Source organism: Chlorocebus sabaeus, chromosome 18 (assembly GCF_047675955.1).
Source record: "Chlorocebus sabaeus isolate Y175 chromosome 18, mChlSab1.0.hap1, whole genome shotgun sequence".
NCBI classification, from domain to species: domain Eukaryota; kingdom Metazoa; phylum Chordata; class Mammalia; order Primates; family Cercopithecidae; genus Chlorocebus; species Chlorocebus sabaeus.
In genome coordinates, this window is record NC_132921.1 from 15,406,897 (window position 1) to 15,424,911 (window position 18,015).

Genomic DNA, 18,015 nt, shown 5'->3' on the forward strand with positions numbered 1-18,015 from the left:
CAATGCCTGGCACATCATATCCTCTGTATATCTATGTATTGAATTGATAATATATTAATTAAATTAATGAGTTTCTCCTAATAAAGCCAGGAACGCACTTGTTACCAATGTATTAAATATTTGTTACATTAAACAATTATGAAAAGCAACTCTAAATACTATATTATATTTAATATGTGCCTTTATTCGTGCATATTCACATATTCTGAATGTACTAACAAACCACAAACAGTCTAAGCTTTGATCACAGCAGTGTCGTCAGAGTTTCTTTGGTTTTCATTGGAATGGCTTTCAGAATACAAGAAAAATTACTCTTCTCAGATCCTAAAGAACAGTGGAGGTCAAGTTGGCATACAAATGTAAACTGAGATTACGAGCTATTTTGTAAGACAGTATTTTGGCCACCTGCCATTCTAACATCTATTTCAGAATATCAGTTCTTAATAATACAATAAAACATTAAAATTTACTTTATCCAATGGTTAGCAGTTCAAACTGTGTCACGAGGAAGGACAAACAAAAACAAAGAAAACAAACAAAAATGTTCCCTCATTGCCCCAGAGCTCTGAGATGGAACACCAAGCAGGTACACCTTTAATAATGTAACATGCAGTGAAATACCCACATATGGAAACTTTATGTCATTTACTGCCTTATAAAACTGTAAGTACCCTCTTAAAGTCAGTATATTCTGACACTTTGCTACCCACAGATATCATGCTGAAATCCACAGGAGTTAGGCATTAAAAATTGAAAGCAGAATGCAGTTCCCTGAAACTGGGTAATTGGAAGCTAGTGAAATATCTCAAATATGGGTGTAATAACAAGTCAACTGCTGGCAAAACATGAGTAATCTGGGTGTTGTATTTAAATTTTTAACTGACCCTTTGGCATACTGAATCACGGAACGTAACCTTCAAAGAAATAAGAGCTTTGTTTTGGCAATTTTGTGCAGGTGCCAGACTACCAACAACCTACTCTATGAACATTATCTAAAAAAAAATGAAAATAAAAATTTTTAAAAAGGCTTTGTGTGTACTCTATAAAAAGTAGTCTTTTTCGTGTGCTTACACAGAGACATCAAGCATCATTTTCGTTTTCTTTTTTGAACTTATTAATGAGAAATATTTAGGTCTTCTATAAATGTCTATATTAATTTTGACCAAGATTTACTCTGTTTCTTGTTAATATTGTTCCTTTGGATGAACAGCTTTCTGTAGCATTTGTAAATGGATTAAAAAAAAAAAACTAACACAGGAAGAGAAAACCAAATGCAGCGTGTTCTCACGTATAGGTGGGAGCTAAATGATGAGAATACATGGACACATAGAGGGGAACAACAAACTGGGGTCTTTCAGCGGATTGATGGAGGGAGAAGGGAGAGGATCAGGAAAAATAACTAACAGGTGCTAAGCTTAATACTCGAGTGAGGAAATAATCTGTACAACAAACTGTACAAGACACAAGTTTACCAATGTAGCAAGCCTGCACTTGTACCCCTGAACTTAAAAAGAATCGTGTCATTTTGAAAATTTTCTGTAAGTGACAGTAAAACAGCATGACCATGGTCTGCATACATCACTGGAACTTGTGATGCTTGTACAAATTAGACAGTCCCATTAAGGGTCTAATTATAGAACTCACTTTCCAAACAAAGGAAGTCTATAGACAGCTGTGTTTCAAAATCAGAGACAGCTCTACTATGCTATCTGCATAGCTCTCTTGTTTCACAGCTGATGCCTAAGTGTTCTCTATTAGAGCATTATTCTCTTAGTTGTTTGTGTGTGTATGTCAACAGCCCTGGGAGGACTGTGCTTGGCCAGTAGGGAAGGATGCTTGGCATAGAATACAAGAATACCAGATAAGCTCAATGACAGAACAAGGAGGATGCTCATATATTTATTTCAATACATACTTTTACTAAGGCATATGCTGAACTAAGGCATATAAAGTGAATCAAAAGTGACTTCTATTGGTTAAGTCTCCAGAAGTCTACATAATGATTTGATTTGAGCAAGCATGGTTACAGAAAAATAAATCATTGTAGATATGTGTGAACTGCTTAAACTTAAGACCACACAGCTGCATCACACAATGTTAATATAATTGCATTATGTGACAATGAGGGAGAAACTACAATAATCAAAGCAAATATACTAGTAAGCCTTCAGTTTGTGTGCAAATAGGTTTTTATGAATTTGGGATTTCCTTTTGAATGTTTTTAAAAAGAGAAAAGCTTTACATCCAGAAAGTTTTATTTATGTTTCTATCCAGAATCATATTCCTAGATTCCTTCCAGTGAGAAGACTATTTATTCATTTAAGAAAATTGTAGATTCAGAAACGTAGTTTTGAAATATCAGTAGATAATAAATTAGCACATGTAGCTATATAAATAAAAATAAAATAGCATGTGTAGACTTAAGAAACACTAAAATGTAGTAGACTCTGGGAAAAATGGAATATGGTGACACTTTCAACAGATATTTACAAATTGTTTAATGTTTATTTTTGGTTTACTATTTTTTAATGCTTCCAAAAACCGAATGGCATTATATATTTTCAATAAATAATTAACATTTCTTACTCAGTATATTGAGAAATTAGAAATATTTGTGAAAGACCTAGAAACTCTAAAACTCTGAAATTTTGTTTCATGTGTATGACCCAAGGGTTAACTGAAATATCTGTGGACAACTTTTATTATCACCTGTCTAGGGAACAAAATCCCCTCCAGCCTCCACCCTGCTCCAGGTACCATCATGTTGTCTTTTCTTTTATAGTGGTACTTTCCCAGAAAAAAAAAATGACCTAATTTACTAAACTCACCTCCCTACAACTCACTCCCCTTGGACATCCATCCATGGGGCCCTAGTGAAGCTATTCTAATGTGGTTTCCCAGTTGCTTCTCTTGGCAAAACTCGGAGGTTACTGTTTTGTCTTTGCCATAGCTGAACCTTCAGCAGCAATATGCAGTTAGTTCCCTCTTATTGCCTCTTTGAAGCAATGTCCTGTTTGATTCCGTGATGCTATTATCTGGGAGCGTTTCTCCTCTTCATTGCCTCTACCTTTCAGTCTCTTTTGATGATTTCTTGTGTTTTATTTGACAACCAATGATTTTCATATGACTTTTGTGATATCTGTTTCTCAGATACCTACCTAAGCATGACTTCCCTAAACAACTGTCCAGTTGACATCACCTTTTCAGAGTCTATTAGGCTTTTAACATCTCCAGTGTGCACATCAGAAGGAAATTTTAATTATTGTATTCTTGCTCACTTTACTCCAAAACTTTAATTCTTCTATTCTTGCTCACTTTCCTCCAAACCTTCCTCTGCTCACCAGCTAAAGTGAACATTTCAAAAGGTAATTCAAATATTTTGCAACCTACTTGTTACCCACTTGAATCGGTTACTTGCTTCCCATCACATCAAAATCAAGCCTAAACTCATTGACCTACTCTACACAGCACTTTTGGATTTAACCCCTATATCTTCACTTCCGTCTTCTGGAGATCCCTTGTGTCTTCCCAGTATGCCTGATCCAGTCCCCCTTCTTTCTTTCTTGATCATACCAAGATTATTCAAACCTCAATGCCCACACACTAACTATATCTTCTGCATAACACATACTTCCTCCAGATTTTTTGAAAGTGGCTTCTTTATTAAATCATTAAAATAACACCTAAAGTAGCAGCTCTTTAAAAAAGACTCTTCTTGTCACCAATTTTGTTAGATCCTTACCATAATTATTTTCAATCACATTTTCAGACTTTTAAAAACATTATTTGAAATTATCTTTCTGTTTATTTTGCCTTTAAAAAATTCCTATCTCCCACACTATGATATAAGCATCATGAAAGTAAAGGCCTTGTTCAGTCTAGTTTACTGTATAAACTACAGTTCCATTAGCAGTATCTTTTAATAGCAGACATTCAAATAAATATTTTCTGAATGAATAAATGGATGAATGCTGTTGAAACAGCAAATTCTGCTTTTAACCTGGTTATATTTTAATTAAGAGAAGTTATGAGAATACTGAAGCCAAATTGCACTTCTTGAGACATTTATGTTCTTTTTATCTTCATTAAACTCTAAAATTTGGCATAAGCAAAAAGAGCAGCAGAGCCCAAATTGGCCAGGAGATAGTTTTTGTTCTTGATTTTCTGCCTTATTTTACCTGTATCACATTACACAGAATAAAAGTTATTTTACTAGTGGACTTATTTCATATATCCTCATTTATTCTGCCATTATCCAATTATGTGATTCAATAAGCTAGTTTAAAATTAATGTTTTCGTATTTGTCCTCTCAGAAATGTGCTCAGCCCATGCACATTAGCTGTGATATCCATCATTTCCTAGCTGAAATTTTTATGTGTATATATTTATTAGAACTACTGCATTGGTCTACTCTAAGCAGTAGTGATAAAAATGTATCATTTTACAGTCGATGTGCAGAAAGTACTTCTTATAAATAACAAGGGTTTGCTTTGAATAGGCATAAACAATTCTTATCCTCTCCCAAAGAAGAAACTAGACTACATAGGATAATGGGGAATTGACTCTTCTCGTTTGACGTTTGATTTTTGTAAAGCTTTGACATCAGTACATTTTATACAGTTGCTGGAAAAGAAGTGCTATTCATAAACTTGCTGTTATCCTCAATTTCCTCTACAGAGTCAAAGTCTCTTTCATTGCTGTATTCCACAGCTTATATTTACATGCATTGCAATTTCTTTCCTTCTTATCTCACTAACCTGGCAATGCACCCACAACACTTTATTTACTGGTATTTTTAACTTGAAATTTGTCTTGTTCTTCAACATATATGACTGAGCTTCCAAAAGTTTCCTCAGAATCTACCCTCCAAACCTCCAGAGTGATCAATGACCTTCTTACTTAAGATCAATGGCATCAGCAGCATTCTGTTAACTTGGACAGCACAGGAGGGGGAGGTTCAAAAACGCAGAGTCCCAGATCTATCTCTGGAGCTCCTGAATCATAACGTAGATTTTAATAAACTCCTCCAGTGATTTGTATGTGCACAGAAGTTTGAGAAGTACTGCTCTATGACACTCCCGTGCACAGCTCCACCAGTGGCTCCTCCTGAATTAAAATATTGGATGAGCTAGCTCATCTTTTCTCCTTCAACTTCTTTACATTTCCTTAGCCAAATTCTCTACTAACAGTGAACTCTTTGTAATTCCCCACCCCTTAAAAGCAGTTCTATGTTTTCACATTTTAGCTCATAGACAACTTAGAGCTATATAATGGTTAAGAGTGTAGGTGTTGACATTAAACAGAACTGAGTTGGCCCTGTGCAGTGGCTCAAGACTGTAATCCCAGCACTTTGGGAGGCTGAGGCGGGCGGTTCACAAGGTCAATAGATCGAGACTGGATTGGCCAACATGGTGAAACCCCGTCTCTACTAAAAATACAAAAATTAGCTGGGTGCTGTGGTGCCTGCCTGTGGTCCCAGCTACTCGGGAGGCTGAGGCAGGAGAATCGCTTGAACCCGGGAGGTGGAGGTTGTAGTGAGCCAAGATTGCACCACTGTACTCCAGCCTGGTGACAGAGCAAGACTTTGTCTAAAAATAAATAAATAAAAAATAAAAATAACTGAATTGAAAGTTCAGCAAAACATATTAATAGCTGAGGTGTCTTAAAAAAATTACTTGACTCCTCTGAATAGCTCTTTCTTCATCTTAAAATAAAAATTATTGTAGTAATTTGTAACGTTATGAGGGCTAAATAAGGAAGTATAAAGAAGGCATTCAGTTGCAATGACTGGCACATATAAGCACACCACAAATACAGGCAACATTACAATGGCCTTCAGGAGACCTCGCCTCTTTATTCCTGGTGACCAAAACCCACCTGAGTGAAATATCCTCTAATTAACTCTCTCCTACATCCACCTTAATTCCTCCACACACCTGCCATACTTTCATACCTAAATTATTCTCCTGTTATTATCAATTTATGAAATTACTTCATTAAGTTTTTCAAGTCAATAAGAGGAGTAACTAATCCAGGGGTGACAAAGCGCATTCTAAAGCAGGTACCTAAAAAGTGACTTCATAAAATGATAGAACAAAGTATTAATTATTATGGAAACTGCTAATTGCCTTGGATATCCATTCTTACTTTCATCTTCATTGGCTGAATCATACTCTTGTTTGGGACAGCGATGCACTGCCTAACAATAATATATTCCCTAGCCTTGGGCTCATCCTAATGACACTGTTCTGACCACTGAATTTGTTTTTCATAGAAGCAGATCACCTCATTTTCCTCGCGCCCTTCTTCCTGCTTTCAGTGCAGAACAAAGAGTGCCCTATGTCATTACAAGCACGAAGATGTGAGTCTCCTGTCCAAGATTATTAAGCAGAAAGAAAGATTTGAGACACTGTTGACATTGTAGAGCCCCTTGACCACATCTGGACTGCCGACATGTGGACTTCCTGGTAGATGAGGAAGAAAAAAATATTTTCATTAAACTAATATATTTTGGATCTTGTTACATGCACTCAAAAACATGGTAACAGAGTAGGATTAATTAATGGACTCTTCAGAGTATATTTCAATTACTTAAGCTACTCTATAGCAAATAATAAGGTTATATTAAGGACAACATTTACATGACAACAAACATATATTATCAAATTTGTATACCTATACATAGGCAATGTTCTAAACACTTTAAAGATGATATAAATTGTTTGCTAAATTTTTCTGTACTTATACCTAATGGAATGAAAATTTGAATATACAACAAGCAGTTAATGAGGCACAAGGAAAAAGTCGTATTCTCTACGGATGTTTTATTGACTAGAATAAGCTGACAAGATAGCGTTTCAATCATATTTACCCTTAGATTTTTTAAGTAAATCTTTCTTTTTGTTTATGTTTTTAGGTTTGGAAAGATATTTAACTGAAACCAAATATTAAATAGATCTAGAGAATCCATAAAGCCTTAAAATTCTGTGCGACATTTTCAGTGCATGCTAATTTTTCTGGGGAGAATTTCTGCAGTGTTCATTTGTTTCCCATAGTCGTGTAAGAATAGGTCTACTAGCCTTACATTCCACTGTTCCAAAAGAAGAGATTATTACTTTAGTATCACTTCTGTTTCCCAATATCACTTTTACTTCTCACACATAAAATGGCTATATAAACTATATCAGGGGAACAAAACATAATTTATATATTTTTATAACTTATTCTTTAAACTCCATCTTCTAGAATGTTCATATTAAGTAAGAAAAAAGGCAGAAAACTAGCAAACGGATTCTGATGCAAACTCTTAATTTATACATATATAACATCAAAAACTGATTTTGCTGATTCTGCTCTCATTCATCTAAATTTAGACAGCAGTAATGAAAGCTGCAATTTTCCTTTGAAAATTACAAATCTGCAGCAATAATTGTATCTGCACCTACTCTCTGCCTATTTTTGCCATGTTCAAAAATACTCGTATGGCTAGAGAGCAGGTGTTTGCTATGGCATGTGCTTCATGACTGCCTTCCTGTGCAAAACAAGAACTCAGCAGCATATTAAACCTACACCCAGGTGCACGTGGCGAAAAGCGTCTCCAAATGCCCAGCCTGTGAATTCTTAGTTCTGCCAGGAGAGGCTCTAACTCTGTGATTTTGATAGACGGGAAAGGCTATAGTTTCTCTTGTGCCTTTGCAGAACATAAAATGTACAATAAATATACTTTGGTATTTTAAGGTTTTTTTTTTTTCAGTTTGGTTATGAAAGAGTTTTGTTTCTGTGATGTTCTGGGGGAAAAGTAAATGGCATATCATCCAACAATGCCATAAAGACAAGCAAAAGTTAGAGCAACATCTTCTGCTAGACTGCAAGCTCTGGGAAGGCAAGGTTTGTAATTCATTGAGATTGTCTATACATTTATGTTGTCAGTTTATGAAATTCATATACTGTGATGAGAAAAATATTGTGACATTAAATATTAAATCAATGGAATATGATAAATCTAGAGATGATCAACTCTAGGATGCTCTCTGCAGAGAAAAATAACATGGCTGAAAAGCTGTTGGTTCCTTGGCATGATCTGTAACAGGAGGAAAACACATGCTCAGATAAACTTCATCATGGACTGTGGAGGGGAAAAAGCAAACTGGATTCTTTAAAATACAAAGTCTCGTAGTTGAAATAATAAGTATGATATTGTATCTATTTAATTGTCAAATATGTAATGAATACTGAAATATAAGATAAATATGAGCATGCATGAATCAGATAATATACTCTTGGAGCAAGTAAAAGACTCAGATTCAAGCCCAGCTTTAAGAATAAGAAAATTAATTAATTTGAATAACAGAATATATAGCATTAATTGGGACTTTAGGTTTCATTGATTAGGTGGCTTAATGAAGCTATCAAAGATTCAGATTGGTTGTATCATTTTGCTTTGCATCTACATTGTTGCTTGCATCTTATCCTATTCCCCATAATTCTTGCTGGATGGCAAACAGAAGCTGCCAGGAAGGCAAGCACTCTTGTTTATGAACACAAGGAGAGGATAAAAGGTCCTCTTATGCAAATGAAGAGAACCTTTTCCAAAATATTCAGGAAATTTCCAGATGACCAAACTGGGTCATAGGTCTTGTCTTAACACAATCTAAATAAGGGAAATTAGGCTTTTGTTTGTTTTTTTGTTCTGGGTTTGGGTTTTTCCCCAGTGACACCCACTACTGGAATAAATTGCAGAGGTTATGGTCATTTCCCTGAAGTACATGAGTTGCTGCTGAGGTGAGGAGGCAGGGTAGGTCAGTGGATACATGAATACAAGCATGATTTTGGGAGAAGAGTATTCAAAATAGTAAAGAAAATAAAGGAAATGCAGAGTGAAAAGAAAATTTCTTCCGATGAAGTATTTAATTAAAGAATGAACAAACGATCTGGGTATGAAAGAGAAAAATCTCACAAGTAGCAGAGGACCAAGCCAAAGCAAAACTGTAAAGTTTTATAATTATCTTGGCCTGAAGAGATACTTTACAAATTACAAAAATTATTTTAAACATCAATAAAAACATATTTCTAAATGTAAAACCCTAGGGGGAAAAAAGCTGTTGCTGAATGACCTGTGAGGCTGCAGTTATCCTAGCCACATAGAGGAGATAAGACCACATTAATTCATCAAGACAATCCTACCTTCATTTTGTCTTGCGCTCCAATAACACAGAGACAATATCTCAAGGCAACGCAACTGGCAATGTAAATTCTAGCCAGAATCAGAATGCTAGGAAGGGATCCTAGTAGATCACAATCCAGCTGAAAACCTGGGATTTGAGACATAACATTGGCCAAGCAGAGCTAATTCTGCCTAATCTATCATATGGCGCCCTGAGTTTGCAGATGCTCTTGAGTCATTCCATTTCTGTTTATGCCAATCCAGTTGAATATTTGGTAAACTCATTTTTTCCATTCTTTTGTTTTTGTGTTTTCATTTAATCACAGCTCTCACTCTCCCACATATCCATAGAGCATACTGTATTTTGTAATTTCAACTCATTATGTTTTGATGATAAAATGTAATTTTTAGAGCTCCACCTTAAGGAAACAGGACTTTTAAACATCAGGTCTTTAACATTCATTTGTTCCACAAAACATGCCCCAATCTTCCCTCCCCCAAAGCGTGCACTTGTTTATAACCTAGCTATATTTAAGCAACACCTTCTTGCGTTCTCGCCCACTATCAAATAGATAGGTATTATAAATTTTATAGTAGTGCTCCTAAACCTGACATTGCAATATGTGAGGCACCCTCATAGTTCTCTACTTTATATATTATTTTTATGGTGGGAATTAAAGCTTTTATGAGGCTGTAATTTTTGACATTACCATTGCTTCCTGGGAACTCAATGTTATCCTCTTCTACAAAGAGCTACACAGGAGAAAGAACACATTTCCAAGGTCAAGTGAATGTTCCGAATCTGAAAGTGAGAGTCTCTATGAAAAAAAATCAATGTATTTGGCTGAAAATGTGTATACGACAATGAAATGTATGTTTAAGTTTTGATAATACAAGTTAATATTATTTACATTTTTTGAAAATTAAAATACTAATGCTTAAAATTTCTTAACATATTTGATTACTGTAAATAAAACCAAAATGTTTTAAAATCATATTAATTATATAAAACCTATACAAGCAAATTATTTAAGAGAAATATTAAATCCCTAAAATAATATATCAATAAAAAGTTACATTATTTCATACAAGAAATACGTAGCGTGGCTTGAGTATGCGTTTTGCAAAATTTAAAGGGCCTATATTAGATGCCTCTCTGATAGGAACTTGAAATAGAATAATACAAAATATGTTGAAACACAACATGGAGAAAATCTTTGACGATCTCGAATCAATTTGGATTATAAAAATATTGATAAAAAGTATAGTAAGAAAATATTGAAAAGTACTCTTATTATGAAATATTGGTCCTAACCCAGTTTACCAGGAAATTGCTTAATATTCATTTCATAAAGTACTGTGGTAAAAACAGAGCAAAATGGTTTGGAACCAGCTTTTCCATTCCTTAGCATAAGTATTCAAGAACAAACTACTTAATTTATCTGATGTTAGATTTTTTTTGTTGGTTTTAAACTAGTTATGGTTAAAATGCATTACAATAGATATTGAATTAGATCTTTTTTGTTTTTTTGTTTTTGAAATGGAGTCTTGCTCTATTGCCCAGGCTAGCATGCAGTGGCACGATCTCAGCTCATTGCAACATCTGCCTCCCAGGTTCAAACAATTTTCCTGCTTCAGCCTCCTGAGTAGCTGGGATTACAGGCACAAGCCACCATGCGTAGCTAATTTTTCTATTTTTAGTAGAAATGAAGTTTCGCCATGTTGGCCAGGCTGGTCTCAAACTTCTGACCTCAGGTGGTCTGCCCGCCTCAGACTCCCAAAGTCCTGGAATTACAGGCATGAGCCACTGTCCCTGGCCTCTGGTACTATTTTCTTGAGGTAAAATTCACAAAACCTAAAGTTACCATCTCAACCATTTTTAAATTATACGATTCAGTCTGTTTTAGTATACTCACAATTTTGTGTAATCATCACTACTTTTTAAATCCAGAACATTTCTATTACTCCAAAAATAAACAAACAAACAAAAAACAGCAAACATACTTTCCAATTTTTCCATCCTCCCATCACTAGTCAATCTACTTTATGTTTCTATAGATTTGCCTATTTTGGATATTTTAAATGAATAAAATCACACAGTGTGTGGCCTTTGGTCAAAGGTCTTCCATGTTTTTGCATATATTCAAACTATTTTCCTTTTCGTAGATGAATAATACCTCATTGTATGGATAATGTGTTTTGTTCATTTGTCCATAGATGGACATGTGTCTTTTTCGTACTGTTTAGTTATTATGAATAATGCTAATATGAACATTCATGGGCACATTTTCGTGTGAACATATGTGGATTGGATGGATAATATTTTAAAATTTATAAAGCCTAACAGTACCTAATAAAACCTAATAGTACTAAAGAAATCACCTAAGGAGGCAGTTGTCAGAATGTAGCTCTGCCATTATGTGCCACATAACTACCTGTATTTACCATATTCATCACCTCGTGTATTTATCATTTCTTTGTGGTGGGAAGCATTGTATTATTTATCATTGCATTACTGTCATCTAGCACTTTGCATCTAAGAATGAATGAGAGTATTTTAAAAAAAATAATATATTGCTAGGTCAAAATGGATTCTTGTCAGTATATTTGAGGTTATGACCTAAGTATCTTAGGAGGCCAAAGTTCCAATACTTATATAATGACATTCCCATTTTAATCACCTTGGACTATATTCATCCTGCAGTAATCAGATAATAGCAGCATTGTCCTCATATCTTCTTCACAGTTACTATCAGTAATTTTTAAAAACTTTTAACTATTCCTTCCTCAAATTTGAGGAAACATATGTTTTTTTGGGATCTACAATTACTCATGTTGTAGCTTGGCATCTCTTTACTGAAAATTCTTTGCAAAACTATTCTACTCTCACTAAAAATATACTTTGCTTTGTTTGCTTCATTTTACATAAATGCTATAATAATTTACCAAAGAGATAAACAATCTCATGATTTCATTTTATAACACGATATTGATGACATATGTCATTTTACATTTACAGAAATACAAACAAAATCACAATACAATGGTAAAGTTTAAATGTTGCACTTGTTTTTACTCCTGAATTGCAGAAAAAATAATAGTTTTAAAATAATTTTCAATGGTAACTATTAATTGATTAATATGATAAAGCAGTACATGTGTTACTGAGTGTAGTTTTAGAATGTGCTTTTCTTGAGATCCTAAAAAAAATACATTTTCATTTGTTCAAATATGTTTATGTATCTGTATTAGAAAACAGCAAAATGGATAAAATATTAATCCAACATAATGTATATTGTGAGTTTGTGGCTTATTGTTTTTATTATTAAAAGCCCTTCACATATCAATTTAATTATTTATTATAGTAAGATTTTATCTAGATCCTTTGCTAGTTATTTTGTTTTGCATAGAACTACGGAGGTAATATTGGGTACATATTATATACTTTTAATGTATCTAATATGCTTTTAATGTTAAAACATTGTAAAAAGAAAAAGCCCATTGCTTTTTCATCTTTATTTACTTCTTGGATAATTTTGCATTGACTCTTATATAAACACATGCAGAATTTATCCAAAGCTTTTTAGTTCATCTGTTCATAAATTCTGTAACAATACATTTGAAGGAAATAATGTGACAGATAATGTAGTTTAATGGAAACAACACAAAAATATAAAACAAAGGCTGTTTGTGACAAATATGACAGCTCTCACTTTCAAAGAAAACCAAAAGTAGAAACTTTGTCCTTGAACACTGACATTACAGTCTTTTACTTTATAACCATTTAGTTCATGTTTAATGAAAATATGGCATATTTTTTTCTCAGGTTAGTGGGAAATAATAGCTTTAGACATTATCTTTGACCCTCAGACTATAGAGGGGATATGAATAATGATGAGATAAGGGGTAGAGAGCACTTTAAAATAGCCCACTATGTATCAAATAGGGGCAGTTGACTATTGTGCTAAGAATATCTTCTTATAACTTTGAAACATCTAACATAGGTCATTTAAAAAATTGGACTATTTTATACTCTCAGAAGACTTTTTAAACTTCATCTAAAATCTTAGAGCTAAAAGGCACATTTGCAACATGTTAGTCTAAGTCTAGATTTTGCAAAGAAGAAACAGAGGCCTAAAAATATGAAGGGATTTCTCCCAGCTGCATTAGTATAAAGTGTGATCTTATATCTTAGTTGCCTGTCTCATTGTGTCACCCACCTTTCCGCTTTACCAAATTTCCTGTACATCTCTTGCTTGAAGAATCCAACTGGATAGGATACTTAGCTAGAGATCTGCTCATTTGTCTACACAGTGGCGTAAATAGGACAACGTCTTACAACTAAAGGCTGTAGCCCTCAAGTTGTTTTGATAAAGGTCATCCAATCAATAAGGAGTCAGATTCTCAGCAGGTTGAATGAAAGCTACCCCAGTAAATTACAGCCGTGGATCTATCACCCATGGCAAATGTTTGGCCTTGAAAGCATCCTCAGCTTTAGGTGAATAAACCAATCCTTCAAGAGAATCTTAGGTTAAACTAAAGACCTTGAAGTTTCTAGTGACATTACTTCTGAACCTCAGCCTGTTCTATAAATTAAACTTATACCAAGTTATCTAATATTTTCAAGTAATATGGATATAAATTATTATCAACTGTTTTAAAGGAAAAATAATTTACCAAGACTCAGTGAAATTATGAGCACACATACAATTTTATGTTTTTAATAAAGTGCAAAAAGAGCACCTACAATACATATATTAAAAATTAAGTCTTATGTTTGACACTGTCATGAATATAACTGTGAATTATTATGTTATTATTTTTATTTGTTCAATCAGTTAATCTTGGTTCTTTAGCAACACTACTTTGGATACCAAATGGTAATTTTATAAAATTCAGTTACAGATTTCTGCGCGTGCGTACACACACACACACACACACACACACACGTTTTTATTGTAAAAGAAAAGCTCATATATTATTCCAATTCTAATGGCATCTTTGTGGAACCAGTCAAGTAGTTATTACTTCCATTTGGTATACGAAGCGTCCAACACATGTAAAGTAAATCACTCTCCTACAAATTTCACAAGGGAATTTTTAAACCATAGTCTTTCCTTGCACTCTTTTGATTGAAAGCTCCTTCCTTGACTAAAATTCTAAGAACAAGTTGTCTAATGATTTAAGTAAGCATTCCAAGTTGAAATATAATTCCATTATGATATATATATGCACTTTCATCTGTAATAACACCTCGGAATAGATTAAGTGCCATATTATAATTCTACCAAAAATAAGTGCGAGCCAGTAAGAATCAAAAACCTATTTACAAACATAGAGCCTGAAAAATTAAAGAAAATAAATAACAATTTTTTTATATTTCCATACTCAAGACTTAATATTCGAATGCTCTACTTTATTTAAAATTATCTTTATTTCTTTCAAGTTTTCGCCATTTATATGATGAAGAAAGCTAAATGTAAATACAAATTGAATAACAAAATCTTTACATTAGTAGTAGACAATACAATTTTTAAAACTGTGACAAAAATTATTTTCATAAATCAATTCTAACAGGAATTAATGTCGAACCCTCACTTTGAACCTTTTATTAATACAAAGTTGTTGAGAGTTTAGTCTTGTTGTATTATCATCTCTTTTATTTCCATGATTCAATTTTAAAAATTATTTAAAGATGAAAACTTTATCTGCTTTGGAAGTCAAGTTTCTATTCATATGTGGGCTGAATTTTGCATGTATTATTCAGAGTATTTAATAACCTATTCACTTGTACTTATAATGTAGACAATAAAAATATACAGGCAAGCAAAATGCAAAGTGTGTTTTTTCATTATTTTTTATTCTATTAGCTTTCTCTCTTCATGCTTCCCCAGGTTAGGAAACTGAGAATATACTTAGCTTTTTAAAATGAAAATACCTTTATTCCAAATGAATGGTTACTGATAAAATTTCTAAGAAAATGAAATATTCTGATTAATCTTACTGATAATGGTTGATAACTAACATACTATTAGATTATGAAGTTTATAGGAAAAGTGGGTCTTCCAAATCATTAACTCTTAAAAATGCAGATGGCACAGTCATTGTGTCTTTCATGAGACTGATAATTCACAAAACGAATTCATATTACATTACCATATCTATATATATTTCTAGGCAATAAAAGACAACTTTATAACACTAATAAAATTAGCAATAATGACAATGAAATCTGTGTTGTAACACATGAAACACACATAAGTTAAGGAGAATGAATGGTTTCCATGTTAAGTGTGAAGTTCAGAGAACCACTTAATTCACCCTTCCAAAAGAGGCAATCTATACTGTTCCTTTTATTGAGTGACTTTAAGGAAAAAATTGTACACTGGAAAAGCATTCTGAGCCATTATGTGGTTTTCATTTGGCTAGAGAGGGAAGGAATAGAAACACGTATACATGTTGCCAATCCTCTAAAAGTGTTTTATTAAGTATTTAGCTCTGATTGGTTTATGTGTAGGTGTGTGTGTATTCATACACATGTAAACATAAATAAGATAAAGACACATCTGTATTTTCATTTTCTCATGTTTACTACATTTGATTTCATTTCAGTAAATAACCAAATTCTATTCCAAACTCACCAAACATTTTGTTTAAAACTTCTGAAGCTATGCAATACTATTTCTTCCAAAATGTTCCTGATAAATAACTTTCACAAATTGATAGATGTTTCTTGTTGTGTTTTCACTGTAGTTTTAAAAATAATCATCTAAGTTATCTAATGAAAGTTAAGAGGTAAAAAGTTTAAAAAATATAATACTTTGCCTTGTAAATTTAAATACCCAATTTCTTTTAAGTTTGACTAATTGACCCATAATCGACCAGATATAAGTATAGTTATATGCAGTTGCTACTTTATGTTCACAAATAATTATAGACAATATACACACTAAAGGCTTAATAATTTTTTATAGATAAAACCCTTTATATTTTATGTCTCCCAATGACATGTGGATATATGAAATTCTAATGGGCAGGCACAAAGTATTTTACATATTTTGAAGAAATTCAATCACCTGAGAAAATAGTTTCTAAATCACACCATAGACAGAATAAGAAGAAGCGATTGCAATAAAAAAATTATGTATCTAAATATCATATGAACACCAATGTAACGGAAAAGTGGCTGTCACCTTTGACATCATGTCAGTTTCTTCTTTGATTGATGTTCTACCTAGTTGAACTCTTGACTGCTTTGCTATCATGGGATATTAACAGAAAACACTGACACAGTGAGAAGAGCTACCAGCAGAACAGGTCAGTATATGACCTAGAGCCATCACAGAGCGAACCTAAAATGATCTCTACAGAAAAAGGCAAAGGGAAATACAGAATATTATTTAAGCTTTTTATACTTTCTAGGCAATGGCCTTCAGGACATCAGAGAAACATTCTAGAATTAGCATTTCTTTGACATAACATAAATCAACCCAAAGTGGCAGTAACCTTTGTTATCACACAGTTTACTAAAATATAAAACACCTCAATACCACACTGATTAGCAGACAAATACCTTCTGTTTCCACAGATGCTAAGTACTTATTGATTTAGCTTTACCTGCTAGTGGTCATTAAGACCTGAAAAAAAAAATGACCACAACACCATAAATCATTCTCATTCTGAAGCATTGATTAAGCACCTGTATGTACATGAAGGCGTTTGGTGAAACAGACAAGGTGAGTAATGTAAAAATCTGAACATTCAGAGGATGTCAAGATGAAAGAGATAATGTGATGCAGATGTAGATTATAGCCTCATGTGCGGCTGTACAAACTCTATGTAGAATCATTTAAGTCTAATAAGAGAAGTGCAAGCACACCCAGTATCTCAAATGTGCTACTCCATGGCATAACATTATCCAGGCATATTGTCAAATATGATGTTACATCAAAACTAGATCTTTCTTCAATATTCTGTGCATCCGCATAGAAAATATTAGAAGTATATTTCCATTGTGTTTTTGGTCTTTTTTTGTGTTTGGGGGTATTTTTATTCGGAAAATTGACTAGAAGGCTTAAAATCTGAATGTGATGTATGTGTTGGTTTTGTTTCAGCTTCATTTCATCTTTTAATCCTTAAGGAAACATGGGTTTCTCTAGAATGCTTTGGCTTCCACATAATCACAGGCAGGGATGGGGGTCGTAGGAAAACAACAGTAATTGATCAGTAAGAATGAAAACGCAAATTCATCCCAGTTTTGAGAATGTTAACCTAACTTTCAAATCCATGAAAATTTGCAAAGTATCCTGCCTTTGCTGTCACCTGCATGATATTTTACCCTAGCAACTTGGGCACTAAAGAGGAGCTATCTGATTTCAAGAAACGACAGCTTTGTCCTGTTCTTCAAAACACCAGAGAACCCTCACAAGGGCAATTGCTTTTTCTTTCCACTCTGCACCCTCACTGGCAAGCATAAGGCCACACACCTTTGAGCTAATTGAAACATAACAAAGCTAACTACTTGCTCCAAGAATCAGACTCTGACTTTAGGCTACAGCTCAGAACAGAAGGGATCTTTGCTGAACAGAAAGAAAGTTAAACAGATGCAATCCTCAGTGACAAGCAAGAGAGATAACACTGATGCAAGGGATTAAAAAAAAAAATCTAAGGGCAAGCCGACATTCAAGCAACGGCACAGACACTGAACCCATAAACTAAATGAAGCATTAACAGGTTATATAATTTCAATTTGAGTTCGTGTATAAGAGAAACTTTTTGTACTGAGACAAGAAAACATGCAGACCAGACTGAAAATGAAAATAACCCTTTGCAAGCCGTTGTGCTCACTCTG